General features: G+C 39.7%; 1 pseudogene; it reads right to left on the reverse strand.

Moving 5' to 3' along the window:
* Positions 1–241: 241 nt before the first annotated feature.
* The window catches only part of LOC101002230, a 102,839-nt pseudogene continuing 88,034 nt past the window's right edge, over positions 242–15,046 (reverse strand).

The following is a 15,046-nucleotide window of genomic DNA, read 5'->3' on the forward strand; positions in this document are numbered from 1 at the left end:
TCAAGATTTGAGTCCTTTGGAATATTGAGATGTTAAAACTATAGCTGAAGTCTCTTCCACTTTCCTTACATTCATCATTCCTAACACCGTGTCATCTAAAGTCAGAATACGTTCTGGAGACATTTATAATTTTCTCTCCAGGGTGAATTTTCTCATGCTATTTAAGATTAGTACATTGACTGAAGTCTTTCCCACATAAATGGCATTCATATGGCTCTTCTCCAGTGCATGTTCTCTCATGTCATCTAAGGTCCGAAGATAGACTGAAAGCTTTCCACAAAGACATGCATGTAGCTTCTCTCCAGTGTGAATTCTTTTGCGCTCACAAAAGCCAGAGCTTTGACTAAAGGTTTTCCCACTTTTATCACATTCATAACATCTCTTTCCAAGTGAGTTCTCTCATATCTTTGAAGGTTTAAGGATTGAATAAAGGCTTTCCGACATTGATGACACTTATATGGTCTCCCTCCCATGTGAGTTTTCTCGTGTCTTCTAAGGTGAGAACACTGAGTGAAGGCTTTTCCACATAGATGACATGCATGTGGTCTCTCTCCAGTGTGAGTCAGCTTGTGCTGTCTAAGGTGAAAGCAGTTAGTATAAGCTTTTTCACATAAATTACACTGATATGATTTACCTTTAGTATGAATTTACGAATTTATGTTGTTGGGGACAACTGATTACTAAAGGATTTTCCACACTGTTTGCTGATGTAGGGTTTCTTTCCACTATGAGTTAACAAACATTGAGTCATTGTGGAACTGTGAGTGCAATCTTCTCCCAAATCATTATGTTCAAAGAGATCCTCTGGAATGAGAGATTTCTCCATTGTTAAACTGGTGGATGTGTCTTTTCTGATGATAGGATGCATGGATACCATATGTTTTTTCCTAAAGGCACTTTCCCTGTATGGACTCTGGCCTTGAAGAAATTCTCTTCCTTCTGTCCACAGCTCTTTTCCATGTTCCAGCTGCAAAATTATATAGGATTTGCTTATCTGATACCTGAGGGACACCAGGTGACTAATGTTTTCCAACATCACATCTTTGTACAGCTTTCTATTGGATGTGTCCATCAAGAGAAAGCTCCACTCTTCTGGGTGAAGTCAATAGCTACATCTTCAAAGGTCACTTTCTTTAGTGAATGTGTTGTCAAGAGCTCAGTTTCTGTCTGTCTTCTTCTGGATTTTCACTTGCAGATGCTTCAGGCACTAAGAAAAGCTGGAGCTGAGTCAAGTTAGAGAGCTGAGCTGAGCGAAATACAGAAGTAGAGGAAGTGGCAGAAAGGCACTGGGAGCTCACTGGATCCCCAAGTAGCCCATTCCTGCCTGGCACCACAGGCATCCATCAGGAGGGTGGCCAGACGAGTAGGGGGTAAAACTTCACAGGAAGGTCTTGTCTACCTGAACTTTGTAACAATTTGAATGGAATGAGAAGCCTCCTAGCCAGAACTCATATATTTCATTTTCTTTATCCACTCATTGATTGATGGGCATTTGGGCTGGTTCCACATTTTTGCAATTGCAAATTGCGCTGCTATAAACATGTGTGTGCAAGTTTCTTGTTTGTATAATGACTTATTTTCCTCTGGGTAAATACCTAGTAGTGGGATTTCTGGATCAAATGGTAGATCTACTTTTGGTTCTTTAGGGCATCTCCACACTGTTTTCCATAGTGGTTGTACCAGTTTACATTCCCATCAACATGTGTAAAAGTCTTCCCTTTTCACCACATCCACACCAACATCTATTTTTTTTTATTATGGCCATTCTTGCAGGAGTGAGGTTGTATCATATTGTGGTTTTGACTTGAATTTTTCTGATAATTAGTGATGCTGGGCACTTTCCATATGCTTGTTGGCCATTTGTATATTATCTTTTGAGAATTGTCTATTCATGTCCTTAGCCCACTTTTTGATGGGATTATTCATTTTTTCTTGCTGATTTGTTTGAGTTCTTTGTAGATTCTGGATAGTAGTTCTTTGTCGAATGGATAGATGAGGATTTTCTCCCACTCTGTGGGTTTCTTTTGCTGTGCAGAAGCTTTTTAGTTTAATTATCATCTATTTATCTTTGTTTTTGTTGCATTTGCTTTTGGGTTCTTGGTCATGAAGTCTTTGCCTAAGCCAATATCTGGAAGAGTTTTTCTGATATTATCTTCTAGAATTTTTATGGTTTCAAGTCTTATATTTAAGCCTTTGATCCATCTTGAGTTGATTTTTGTATAGGGTGACAGATGAGGATCCAGATTTAGTCTTCTACATGGGGCTTGCCAATTATCCCAGGACCATCTGTTGAATAGGGTGTCCTTTCCCCATTTTATGTTTTTGTTTGCTTTGCTGAAAATCAGTTGACTGTAATTATTTGGCTCTATTTCTGGGTTCTCTATTCTGTTCCATTGGTCTATGTGCCTATTTTTATATCAGTACCATGCTGTTTCGGTGACTGTGGCCTTAGAATATAGTTAGAAGTCAGGTAATGTGATGCCTCCAGATTTGTTCTTTTTGCTTAGTCTTGCTTTGGCTATGTGGGCTCTTTTTTGGTTCCATATGAATCTGAGGATTGTTTTCTCTAACTCTGTGAAGAATGATGGCTTTTTTTTTTTTTTTTTTTTTTTTTTTTGAGATGGTGTTTTGTTCTTGTTGTCCAGGCTGGAGTGCAATGGCACAATGTCAGCTCACTGCAACCTCTGCTTCCTGGGTTTAAGAGATTCTCCTGCCTCAGCCTCCCTAGTAGCTGGGAATACAGGTGCCCGCCACCATGTCCAGCTAATTTTTTGCATTTTTAGTAGAGACAGAGTTTTACTATGTTGGCCAGGCTGGTCTCGAACTCCTGACCTCAGGTGATCCACCCACCTCAGTCTCCCAAAGTGCTGGGATTACAGGCATGAGCCACTGCTCCCAGCTAATGGTGGCGTTTTTATGGGAATTGCATTGAATCTCTAGACTGCTTTTGGCAGTGTGGTTATTTTTCACAATATTGATTCTACCCGTTTATGAGCATGAGATGTGCTTCCATTTGTTTGTGTCATTTATGGTTTCTTTCAGGAGTATTTTGTAGTTTTGCTTATAGAGGTCTTTCACATTCTTGGTTAGGTATATTCCTAAGTATTTTATTTTATTTTTGCAACTATTGTGAAATGGTTTGAGTTCTTGATTTGATTCTCAGCTTGGTCACTGTTGGTGGATAGCAGAGCTACTGATTTGTGTACGTTAATTTTGTACCTTGAAACTTTGCTGAATTCATTTACTAGTTCTAGGAGCTTTTTGGATATGTCTTTAGGGCTTTCTAGATATACGATCATATCATCAGCAAACAGAGACAATTTGACTTCCTCTTTACTGATTTGGATGCCCTTTATTTCTTTCTCTTGTCTGATTGCTCTGGCTAGGACTTCCAGTACTATGTTAACTAGAAGTGGTGAAAGTGGGCATCCTTGTCTTGTTCCAGTTCTCAGGGGGAATGTTTTAAACTTTTCCCCATTCAGTATAATGTTGGCTGTGGGTTTGTCATAGGTGGCTTTTATTACCTTAAGGTATGTCTCTTCTGTGCCAATTTTGCTGAGGGTTTTCATCATAAAAGGATGCTGGATTTTGTCAAATGCTTTTTTTGTATCTCTTGAGATGATCATGTGATTTTTGTTTTTAATTCTGTTTGTCTGGTGTATCACATTTATTGACTTGCATATGTTAAAGCATCCCTGGTCTGAAACCCAGTTGATCATGGTGGATTATCTTTTTGATACGCTCTTGGATTTGGTTCACTAGTATTTTGTTGAGGACTTTTGCATCTATGTTCACCAGAGATATTGGTCTATAGTTTTCTTTTTTGTTGTTGTTGTGTCCCTTCCTGGTTCTGGTATAAGGGTGATGCTGACTTCATAGAATGATTTAGGGAAGATTTTCTCTTTCTCTGTCTTTTGGAATAGTGTCAATAGGATTGGTACCAATTCTTTTTTTTTTTTTTTTGAGACAGAGTCTCGCTCTGTGGCCCAGGCTGGAGTGCAGTGGCCGGATCTCGGCTCACTGCAAGCTCCGCCTCCCGGGTTTATGCCATTCTCCTGCCTCAGCCTCCCAAGTAGCTGGGACTACAGGTGCCTGCCACCTCGCCCGGCTAGTTTTTTTGTATTTTTTAGTAGAGATGAGGTTTCACCGTGTTAGCCAGGATGGTCTCGATCTCCTGACCTCGTGATCCGCCCGTCTCGGCCTCCCAAAGTGCTGGGATTACAGGCTTGAGCCACCGCGCCCTGCCTGTACCAATTCTTTAAATGCCTGATAGAATTCAGCTGTGAATCCTTCTGGTCCTGGACTATTTTTATTTTTATTTTTTAACCATTTCAATCTTGCCTCTTGTTATTGGTCTGTTCAGAGTTTCTATATCTTCCTGATTTAATTTAGGATAAATTTCCAGAAATTTGTCCATCTCTTCTAGGTTTTCTAGATTATACATGTAAAGGTGTTCATAGAAGACTTGAATACACTTCCATGTTTCTTTGGGGTTGGTTGTGATATCTTCCATAAAACAAACATATTTTTTTAAAAAGAGGGTGGACAAAGATTTATAAGGCAATGTTTAAAAACAGATGTAATTAATGATTTCAGACAACATAGATCTCAAGGGTCAAAACACTAAATGGTTAAAAGCAGGGTTATTTTTATCATGAACACTACATTGCACAATGAAGTTATAACAGTTATAAAACTTTATGCATTGACTAACATCAACACATACGGTCAAAAATTATCAGGAGAAAAGGAAATGTGCAGAAATACTATAGCCCCAGAAAAATCTAACAGCCTTACCGCAGACTTTGAATGATACAAGTGGTCACTTAGGTTTTTGGCTTCATATTCTTTCCCTTGAGAACTGCCCTTCTTCTAACCCTGAGAATGTTTTGGTGGCATTAATCAAGAGACTGTATCTTCCCCACCAAAGGCACTGAGCAAATGTAGTGGACACTGGATACTCCACTTCGATTCTTTGGGATTCTTTTTTGCCAGTTTTGTAAGCCCATTCCCAGCTTTTGTGTGCTTTGCCAGTAAGGCTTTGCACCTGAGCCCTTTGGAGGCTGGGCCTTGGGCACTGGGTCTGCCTTGTCTACATGTAAAGCTGAAAGTGCCTGGAAGTTTTATGGCCTTCCAATCTCTCCACACCCAGGGCTTCTTTGCCCCAGGATGACATGCTAGGAGGTATAATTTATGATCCACAGCTCTCATATCAGGTTTTGGAAATTGCAAGGCTTTTTTCCCCTTCTCTAGCTTTCCCCACTCCCTTACTGTTTTCTCTCAGAAGCATATACTTAAGAAATCACTCTCAATGGAATCTTTTGAGTGAGTCTTAAGATGTGAGTCTGTGAAACTTAACCTGAGATAGCACATAGCCTGAGCTGACCAATCAGAGTGGCTTATCTTTCTGACTCAAGAATTGGCCAGAGGTGGGCAATTAACCAAAACTGGGGAAATCAGAGTCCTTTATCTTGTCTTGATTTGTGTGTTGGAAGAAAGATTGTTTCTCTATTTCTGTGATTACAATATGCAAGGAACATACAAGGCTAGATTTCCTAGAAGCTGATCTTGTTGTACATAGAGACTGCCTGAGAAAAGTAGAGACAAGCAAAACTACAAGATGAAGCAAGAAAGATAGTACCAATAAGAATTATTAATATAACAGGGATTTCCAAAACATAAACTTAAGCAAAGGCTGGATCTAGGGATTCAAATGATAACTTATCATTTGAAGGGCCCCAGAGTGCCTGTGCCTTTGGGTGGTGTGACATCTCAATGTCACCTTGTTTGGACTGATGATGATCAAGCCCTGAAAACCAGACGAGATGACGGATGTCTTGGCAGATGCCTATGTAGATGGCCGACATTGAAGAGCAGACCTGCTTCATTCCTTGGCACTATGTAAACAACCTTAATTAAAGAGGAGAAGAGTTAAGCCCCAAATTCCACTCCTGGTGGAATAGGGACTTGAAACAGATATTAAATTGACTTGTAGAAAAATAAACTAGGCTGTATTTCTGCTGTGTTATGATTGAATGTATCCTCCAAATTTGATGTTTTGGAAACTTAATACCCAATGTGGCAGTATTAAAAGATGAGGCCTTTAAGAGTTGATGGGATCATGAGTGCTCTGCCTTCAGGAATGAATCAATCCATTAATGGAACAACAGATTAAAGGGTTAATGGATTAATGGTGCCTATACAAGAAAAGAGAGACCTGAGCTAGCACAACCAGTCTCCTCACCATGTGATGCCCTGTGGCCCCAATTCGGGAATCTTCAGAGTCCCCACCGGTGCAAAGGCTCTCACCAGATTTGGTCCCTCACCCTGAGACATTTCAGCCTCCATCACTGTACAAAATGCATTTGTTTTATTTATAAATTACTCATTCTAGATATTCCATAAGCAACAGAAAATGGACTAAAACAGAAAATTGGTAGTGAAAAGTGAGGTGTTGCTGATAACAAATACCTGAAAGTGTGGAAGCTGCTTGGGAACTGGGTAATGGACAGGGGCTGGAAGAATTTGGAAAAATAGGCTAGAAAAAGCCTAGATTCTGGTGAAGTCTTAGAGGATAAGACTAGGGAAAGTTTGGAAGTCCTTAGAGGTTGGCGAAGTGGTCATGACCAGAATGTTGATAGAAATGTTGACGGCAAAGGCCATGCTGATGAGACCTCAGATGGAAATGAGGAATAAGGTGTTGGGAACTGGAGCACAGGGCACCCTTGCTACACCATAGCAAAGAACACAGCTGTGTGGCCACACCCTAGGGCTTTGTGAAAAGCTGAACTTAAGGGTGATAGAATATCCCATGGAAGAAATTTCTAAGCAGCAAAGTGTTCAGGCTGCTGTGTGGTTACTTCTAACTGCTAATGGTAAACTTCTAGAGAAAAGGGAAACAGTAGAAAAATTTGGAAATTTATCAGCTTGGCTGTGTGAAATAGCATTTTCAGGAGAGGAATCCAAGAGTATGGCCTAGAGAGACCATCTGCTAAGGAGATTGGTACAGAAAACAGAAATCATCAAGCGAATAGAAGAAAGACCCAGAAGGCATTTCAGAGATCTTTAGGGCTGCCCCTCTCATCGCAGGCCTGCAAGCCTGGGACGGCAGAGTAGTACTGGGATACAGGTCCAGGGAGGCTCCCTGCAGGTTTGCAGCAGGCTCCTTGCCTGTGACTCTGCACCCCACACCAGGCACAGCTGAACTGCAGCTGCGGAAGGTATAAACCTTGGCGGAGTCCACGTGGTACTAATTCTGCAGGCTTGCAGAGAGCAAGAGCTATAAATGTTTGGCAGCTTCTACCCAGATTTCAGAGAATGTTATGGAAATCCTGGGGACCTAAGCAGAGACTTATCACAGGGGCTGGAACCACCACAGAGAGACCCCAGTAGAGTAATGCGCAGCTGAAATGTGAGGTTGAGGCACTGCAGGGAGTCCCCACCAGGGCAATGCCTAGTGGAGCCATGGCCACTGCAGAGAGTCCTCACTAGGATAAAGCCTAGTGGAGCCCTGGGAGCAAGACTGCCACCATGACCTCAGAACTGTGAGGTAACCAGCAGTATGCAACATCTACTTAGGAAAGCTTCAGGCACTGGACTCCAACCCAAAGGAGCAACCATGTGGGCTGTACCCAGCAAAGCCATAGGAGTGCAGCTGTCTGAGGCCTTGAGGGCCCAGCCCCTGCTCCAGTGTGTCCAGGAGGCAGTGTGTGAACTCAAAAAAGATTATTCTCCAGCTCTAAGATGCAATGTCTGTCCCGCTAGGTTTTGGATTTGCTTGGGGCCTGTTATTCTTTTCTGTTTGCCTATTTCTCCCTTTTGGAATGGGAATGTTTGCCTTAATCCTATACTACCATTTTGTAGACTGTAGGCTTTGGGCTTTTCAGTTGGTGCTGGACCAAGTTGAATTTTGGGGCTATAAGGATGGAGTGAGTGTATTTTGCATGTGAAAAAGAAATGAATTTTGGGGGGTTGGGGTGGAATGCTAGGACTTGAATGTTCTCCAGATTTCACGTGTTGGAAGCTTAATTTTCAATGTATAATTTTCTGTATTTTCTTTGAAAAATAGATATATTTTCTTTGAAAATTACTCCATTTCAGTTATTCTATTATAAGCAACAGAAAAGAGACAAAGATATGCTGCATTTGAGTTTGTGACTAAAATTTAAACTCACTCTACTTCCTATTAACACTTGTGGGATGTGGTCAAAGGAGCTTGGGAAAGCAGAACTTTACTTCAACTCCAATTCCCCACCCCCTCCCCCGCAACAATTCAGTCTTTGTCATGTAACAGGGCTTATGGAGTTAGTATAATATTTATTTTTAAAAGAAATATGTCAATTTCATATCAAGATTTTTTTGGCTTTTGCATTCAATTTAATAACTGTATTACAATTATTTACAAATACTTACAATATAATCTTGCTCTTCTGGCTATTCTAGCTCCTGTTTTTCCCAGGGCCTAGGAGAACTTTCCTTTTACTGATGTAAAACTTTATGGTCTAAACTGACTTACATGACTGTTCATTGTCTTGCTACAAAATCTTATATTTGGATGCAACTGTTGCTGATACCCCAGTTCTTCTTTTTCTTCTTCTTCTTCTTTTTTATTTTGAGATGGGGGTCTCGGTTTGTTGCCCAGACTGTAGTGCAGCGGCTCCATCATGGCTCACTGTAGGCTGGACCTCCTGGGGTCAAGTGATCCTCTCACCTCAGCCCCTCCCTGTTCCGCTCCCCGAAGTAGCTTGGACTACAGGCATATGCACCACCATGCCTGGCTAATTTTTGTTTTGTCTTAGAGATAGGGTTTTGCCATGTTGGCCAGGCTGATCTCGGATTCCTGGGGTCAAACAATCTGCCCAGCTAGGCCTCCCAAAGTGCTGGGATTACAGGCATGCACCACCATGACCTGTCCAGTTCTTTTTGCATTTATTTTGTAACCCTGGCAAGTAATTACTTAGGGAAGACTAAGTGAAAGTCATGTGTCTCAAAAAAGAATGAGGAAATCACATTGATAATTTAAAAATGCAATTGCCTGCTTACATAAATTATATATTGAAGTGTATGAATACATTTCATCCCAAGTATATGTATTTTTATGTCCAACTTTTGGGCCCACTCCCTCACTTGTGGTCTGAATTGTGGTGGAGGATATTAGATACCTATTTTTACGTGTTTGAGGAATCTGCAAGTGTTCAGTGCCTACAGTTTGAAGATAAGTGAAATTAATTGATTTACCAAGTAGATGATGAGTTGAAGTATGTTTCCCTCTTCTTCAGGACTGTCAGTATGGCTCAGTATGTGGAAGAAATTGCTAAATAGTCTATCCATTTCCCTTGATCTTTAGTGAAAATTCCACCCCAAATTTGGCATAAAGTCTTCTGAGTTTACAGAACTATTGCCAGTTTTAAAAAGAATGATATTCATAGGTATTTTAATGGAAAGTTGGGGAGAAGCAAATTAGGCAAATCTAACCTGCTTCCTCAAGTCCCTGAAAAAAAAATCTCTTTTTAATTTCCTATTGTTACCAAATGGAGAGTATTTTTCTCCCTTTGATTTCTAATAACTGACATAGCAGGTTTTGCTTGCACTTCATGTTGCCACAAAATTGTATTATTCCATTTTATATTTTTCCTCTTGCTTTTCCAAATATTTGTGCCACCCTAAGCATTTTCTCCTCTTTCCAAGCCATACAGATTCATAAACATTAGTATCTTTTCTTAAGCCCGCTGTAGTTAAACGTGTGTCAGGTTGAGCCAGATAGAATCTCATGAAACAGTCATATCAAGCAATGAAACATATGGATATATACAATTCATAGTTTATTCTTATTTTTAGCAATATAGCCTTTTTTTTTGCCTAAAAAGAAGACATCGAAAGCAAATATTTAAAAATTCTTTTGTAAAATATATATAGTAATCATCTACATGGATGTAGCAAATAATATTCTTACAATTACAAATATTTTTTATTGAATTTTTAAAATATTCCCATCTGTCATACAAAAATGTTGGATTATATTATCTCTATATACCGTTTCTAGCTCTAAATTTCCCATCTGAAACCTTAGTGTTAGTAGAATTTGGTGGATTTTTTGAAAGCAGTTTGGGTCACAAAAATTCTTTCCTAGGAAAGAATATGTGACAATTAACAGGTCTATTCTTCAGAAGTTTGAGTCATACCAAGCCACACATGATTCATTGTTCATCTTTTAGTTTACTCTAGATGAAGAATTCACAAGATTTGAAAAAAAATGAATACATTATCCCAGAATAAATTTTGGTCTCTGAAGTTTTGATATCTGTTCTAATAATGAAAATAGTACATTGATGATAAGGTAGAATTTTATAGAAAAAGAAGAATAGTAGGGCTTTTAATGCATATATTCTCAAGTCTTAAGAGTGTATCTCAACAGGATAAATGCAGATCAACTTTTTTAAAAAAAACTAAAAAAGAGCTTCTTTAGTGTGTCTTAATTCATAATTTTAAAATAGTGATGCATATGTTGAACATCTTTCTAAGTAGGAATATAGGTAAAGAGACAGACTGATGATAAGGTGGGAAGCCTTTAAAACTGAACACTGAGCAGGGCTGTGGCAACTAGAATAATCACATTCATTGAGATTCTTATTCTTAGTCTGAACTCTTACTCAGAAAGGGCTACTTCATTCCTGATTATCTGTCTGCCAGGTTCATCTGCTATGATTTCCCAGACATTTATGACTGTTATATTTGTAATGATTTTCCTATGACAAAAGTACGAGAAGCAAAAATTGCACTGCTGTTGGTTAATGAACTAACAGCTGCCCTAGAGCAAATCTTTCTCAGTAGTGGGAATGGGTTAAAAAAAGGAAATAAATATTTACTGAGTTTTCATACTCTGTAGTTGGCACCATACAAAACCCTTAGCAAATATAATGTGTGAAGGAAATTGTTTATGGAGACAGTTCTAGAACTACACTTTAGTCATATGTATCTCAATTAAAATCCAGGCTCTCCTTTGTCTTCCTCTCTCTGTTCTTTGAAGATACAGATAACTTCTGTATATTCCCATTACTGAAGATTTTTTTTTTTTTTTAACTTTTATTTTAGGTTCAGGGGCACATGTGCAGGTTTCTTATACAGATAAATATGTGTCACAGGAGTTTGGTGTACAGATTATTTCATCACCCAGGTAATAAACATAGTACTTGAGGCTTATCCTCCTCCCATCCTCCACCCTCAAGTAGGCCCCAGTATCTATTGCTCCTTTCTTTGTGTCTATATTTAATCAACACTTAATTCCCACTTATAAGTGAGAACATGTGGTATTTGGTTTTCTGTTCCTGTGTTAGTTTGCTTAGGATATTGGCTTCCAGCTCCATCTAAGTTGCTGCAAAGGACATGATCACATTCTTTTTTATGGCTCTGTAGTACTCCGTGGTGTACATGTAGCACATTTTCTTTATCCAGTCCACCACTGATGGGCACTTAGGTTGATTCCATGTCTTTGCCCTTGTGAATAGTGCTATGAATTAACATATGCGTGCATGTGTGTTTACGGTAGAACAATTTATTTAACATATTCCTTTGGGTATGCACTCAGTAATGGGATTGCTGGGTCGAATGGCAATTCTGTTTTAAGTTATTTGAGAAATCGTATGGCCGGGAGCAGTGGCTCACGCCTTTAATCCCAGAACTTTGGGAGACCGAGGTGGGCGGATCACGAGGTCAGGAGATCGAGATCATCCTGGCTAACATGGTGAAACCCTGTCTCTACTAAAAATACAAAAAATTAGCCAGGCGTGGTGGCGGGCGCCTATAGTCCCAGCTACTAGGGAGGTTGAGGCAGGAGAATGGCGTGAACCCGGGAGGCGGAAGTTGCAGTCAGAGGGCGCCACTGCACTCCAGCCCGGCCATAGAGTGAGACTCCGTCTCAAAAAAAAAAAAAAAAAAAAAAAGGAAATCGTCAAACTGCTTTCCACAATGTCCAAACTAATTCACATTCCCACCAAGAGTGTATAAACATTCCCTTTTCCCTGCAACCTCACTAGCATCTGTTATTTTTTGACTTTTTATCAATAGCCATTGTGACTGGCGTGTGAGGGTATCTCGTTGTGGTTTTGATTTGCATTTCTGTAATAAGTGATGTTGCGCATTTTTTCATACGCTTGTTTTGACCACAAGTGTATCTTTTGAAGTGTCTGTTCATGTCCTTTGCCCACTTTTTAAAATGTGATTCTTTGTGGTTTTTTTTGCTTAAATTCCTTATGGATTCTGGATATTAGACCTTTGTCAGATGCATAGTTTGCAAATATTTTCTCCCATTCTGTAGGTTGTCTGTTTATTCTGTTGATAGTTTCTTTTGCTGTTTAGAATCACTTTATTTTAATTAGGTCCGATTTGCCAATTTTTGTTTTTGTTGCAATTGCTTTGGCGTCTTCATCATGAAATCTTTGCCAGATCCTATATCCAGAATAGTATTTCATAGGTTATCTTCCAGGGTTTCTATAGTTTTAGGTTTTATATTTAAGTCTTTAATCCACCTTGAGTTAATTTTTGTATATGGCTACCCAAGATTTTAAGATTTAATAGAACACCAATGATGCCAGATTTATTTTGCTTTCAAGTATAAAACTGTGTTATAATATTGTCCCAATGCCTTCTTAATCTAAACAGACTCCTGACACCCTATGCTTGTCACCAACCCTTCTCCTCCAAATCTGATACACCTGACTTTCTGAGAACCTGTGCTAAATGAGTAAACTCACGCAGCTGTAACATATGCTGCCACCTCCTGGCATCTTTTAAAAAGGTAAAATCTGGTAAGAAAAGACTTGGTTCAGATGCTCTTTGCAAATATACTACTCGAATATGGCCCTTCATGTACTTATTCTCCCTTCTTGCTTAGAGTTATCCACTTTTGGGAAAGCAAAATAATCTTGAGTAGGTCATCTGTTCTCTTAGTATGTCTAACCTGATAGAATTTTGAAACTTTCTGGTGATTCTGTTTTGCCATTTACTATGCAGCAGGGTAGTAGTTGATGCTCATGAGGGAAAAAAAAACAGATGAACTCTTTGATGAATATAAGCTTTCCTACTATTTATACTACACATACAAATTTGAGGCAGGAGCCATGACATTCACCTGAGCACTTGGCCATACTAAGTCAAAATTAAATGATACATTTCTTGCCACATTACTACATACTTGCTTTAATTTTAATTGAAATGACCCAGTAACATTTGCAATAAGGTAGCTAGCTGCTGGTAAACTATGCCATGCATATGAAAACTTTTAAAATTGTATTACTACTTCATATAAAATAGAGCAATGCTAATTCACTGGATTAAATGGCTAATTATCTTTAAAGTGTAAACAGGCCAGGCGCGGTGGCTCATACCTGTAATCCCAGCACTTTGGGAGGCCAAGAAGGGTGGATCATGAGGTCAGGAGTTCAAGAGCAGCCTGGCCAAGATGGTGAAACCCTGTCTCTACTAAAAATACAAAAATTAGCTGGGCGTGGTGGCAGGCGCCTATAATCCCAGCTACTTGGGAGGCTGAAGCAGGAGAATTGCTTGAACCCGGGCAGTGGAGGTTGCAGTAAGCCGAGATTGCACCACTGCACTCCAGCCTGGGCAATAGAGTGAGATTTCATCTTTAAAAAAAAAAAAAAAGTGTAAACAATCTGAATTGAGGCATTCTTAAAAATGTTACATCAAGAAAAACTTAACACGAGAAGCATGATTGATACATTTTGAATTGTGAATGACAAAAATTCTTGTAATCCATGTGCTTATTGCTCGCTTGAAAGAACAGTCAAAAGTAGATTGATCAAGGGTAGTTTTGTTTTTGTTTTTGTTTTGTTTTGTTTTGTTTTGAGACAGAGTCTCACTCTGTCACCCAGGCTGGAGTGCAGTGGTGCAGTCTCAGCTCACTGCAACCTCCGCCTTCTGGGTTCCAGTGATCCTCCCACCTCAGCCTCTTGAGTAGCTGGGACCACAGGTGCATGGCGCCATGCCTGGCTAATTTTTATATTTTTTGGTAGATATGGGGTTTTACCATGTTACCCAGGCTAGACTCAAACTCCTTAGCTCAAGCGATCTGCCCACCTCAGCCTCCCAAGTGTACTTTTTGCTTTAGTTATTGTTGAATGTCTAGTACCTGCCATAAGGCCTAGCATGTGGTAAGCTCAGTGATGTTGATTGAATGAACAATTAATTCCTAGCTCTTTTATTTGTAAAGATGCCCAATTCTTCACATTAATTTATGAAATGGTGTTTAAACTTAACAGTAGATACAACCTTTACAATAAGCAAATGTGTTCTCTTTATATGTTGCTGGTCAAAATGTGGTTCCGGGGTCAGCAGCATTGGCATCACCAAGGAGCTTGTGAAATTTACTGAATCTCAGGCTCTACCCCATACCTACTGAATCAGAATCTGCATTTTAATAAGATCCCCAGGTGATTCATATGCACGTTAGAGTCTCAGAAGCATGGCTTTAAAGGACCTAAGCTGTAATTATTATTTCCGTTTTCCATGTAGCTATAGAATTTATTGTCCCATAGATTTCTGTTTTCCTAAATAAAATTATTCTGTGACCAGACTTCTCACTACTTTCTGACTGAGTCAATGCAAAATAAATTTTTCACATCTTTGTTTCCTTCTTTCTTTTCTAAGATTGCTGAGGCTTAGCAACTGTGTGAATTCCTACTCCTGAGCTGTGAATCAGGGGGCTTTTTTTTTTTTTTTTTGGAAATGGAGTTTTTGGTCTTGTTGCCCAGGCTGGAGTGCAATGGCGTGATCTCAGCTCACTACAACCTCCACCTCACAGGTTCAAGCAACTCTCCTGCCTCAGCCTCCTGAGTAGCTGGGATTACAGGCACCTGCCACCACACCTGGCTAATTTTTTGTGTTTTTAGTAGAGATAGGGTTTCATCATGTTGGCCAGACTGGACTTGAACTCCTGACCTCAGGTGATCCAGCCGCCTCGGACCCCCAAACGGCGTGGTGGCTCACACCTGTAATCAGGGGGCTTTTTATAAGGGTAACTCTCTTCTAGGGC

This window comes from Papio anubis, chromosome 3, assembly GCF_008728515.1.
Source record: "Papio anubis isolate 15944 chromosome 3, Panubis1.0, whole genome shotgun sequence".
NCBI classification, from domain to species: Eukaryota; Metazoa; Chordata; class Mammalia; order Primates; family Cercopithecidae; genus Papio; species Papio anubis.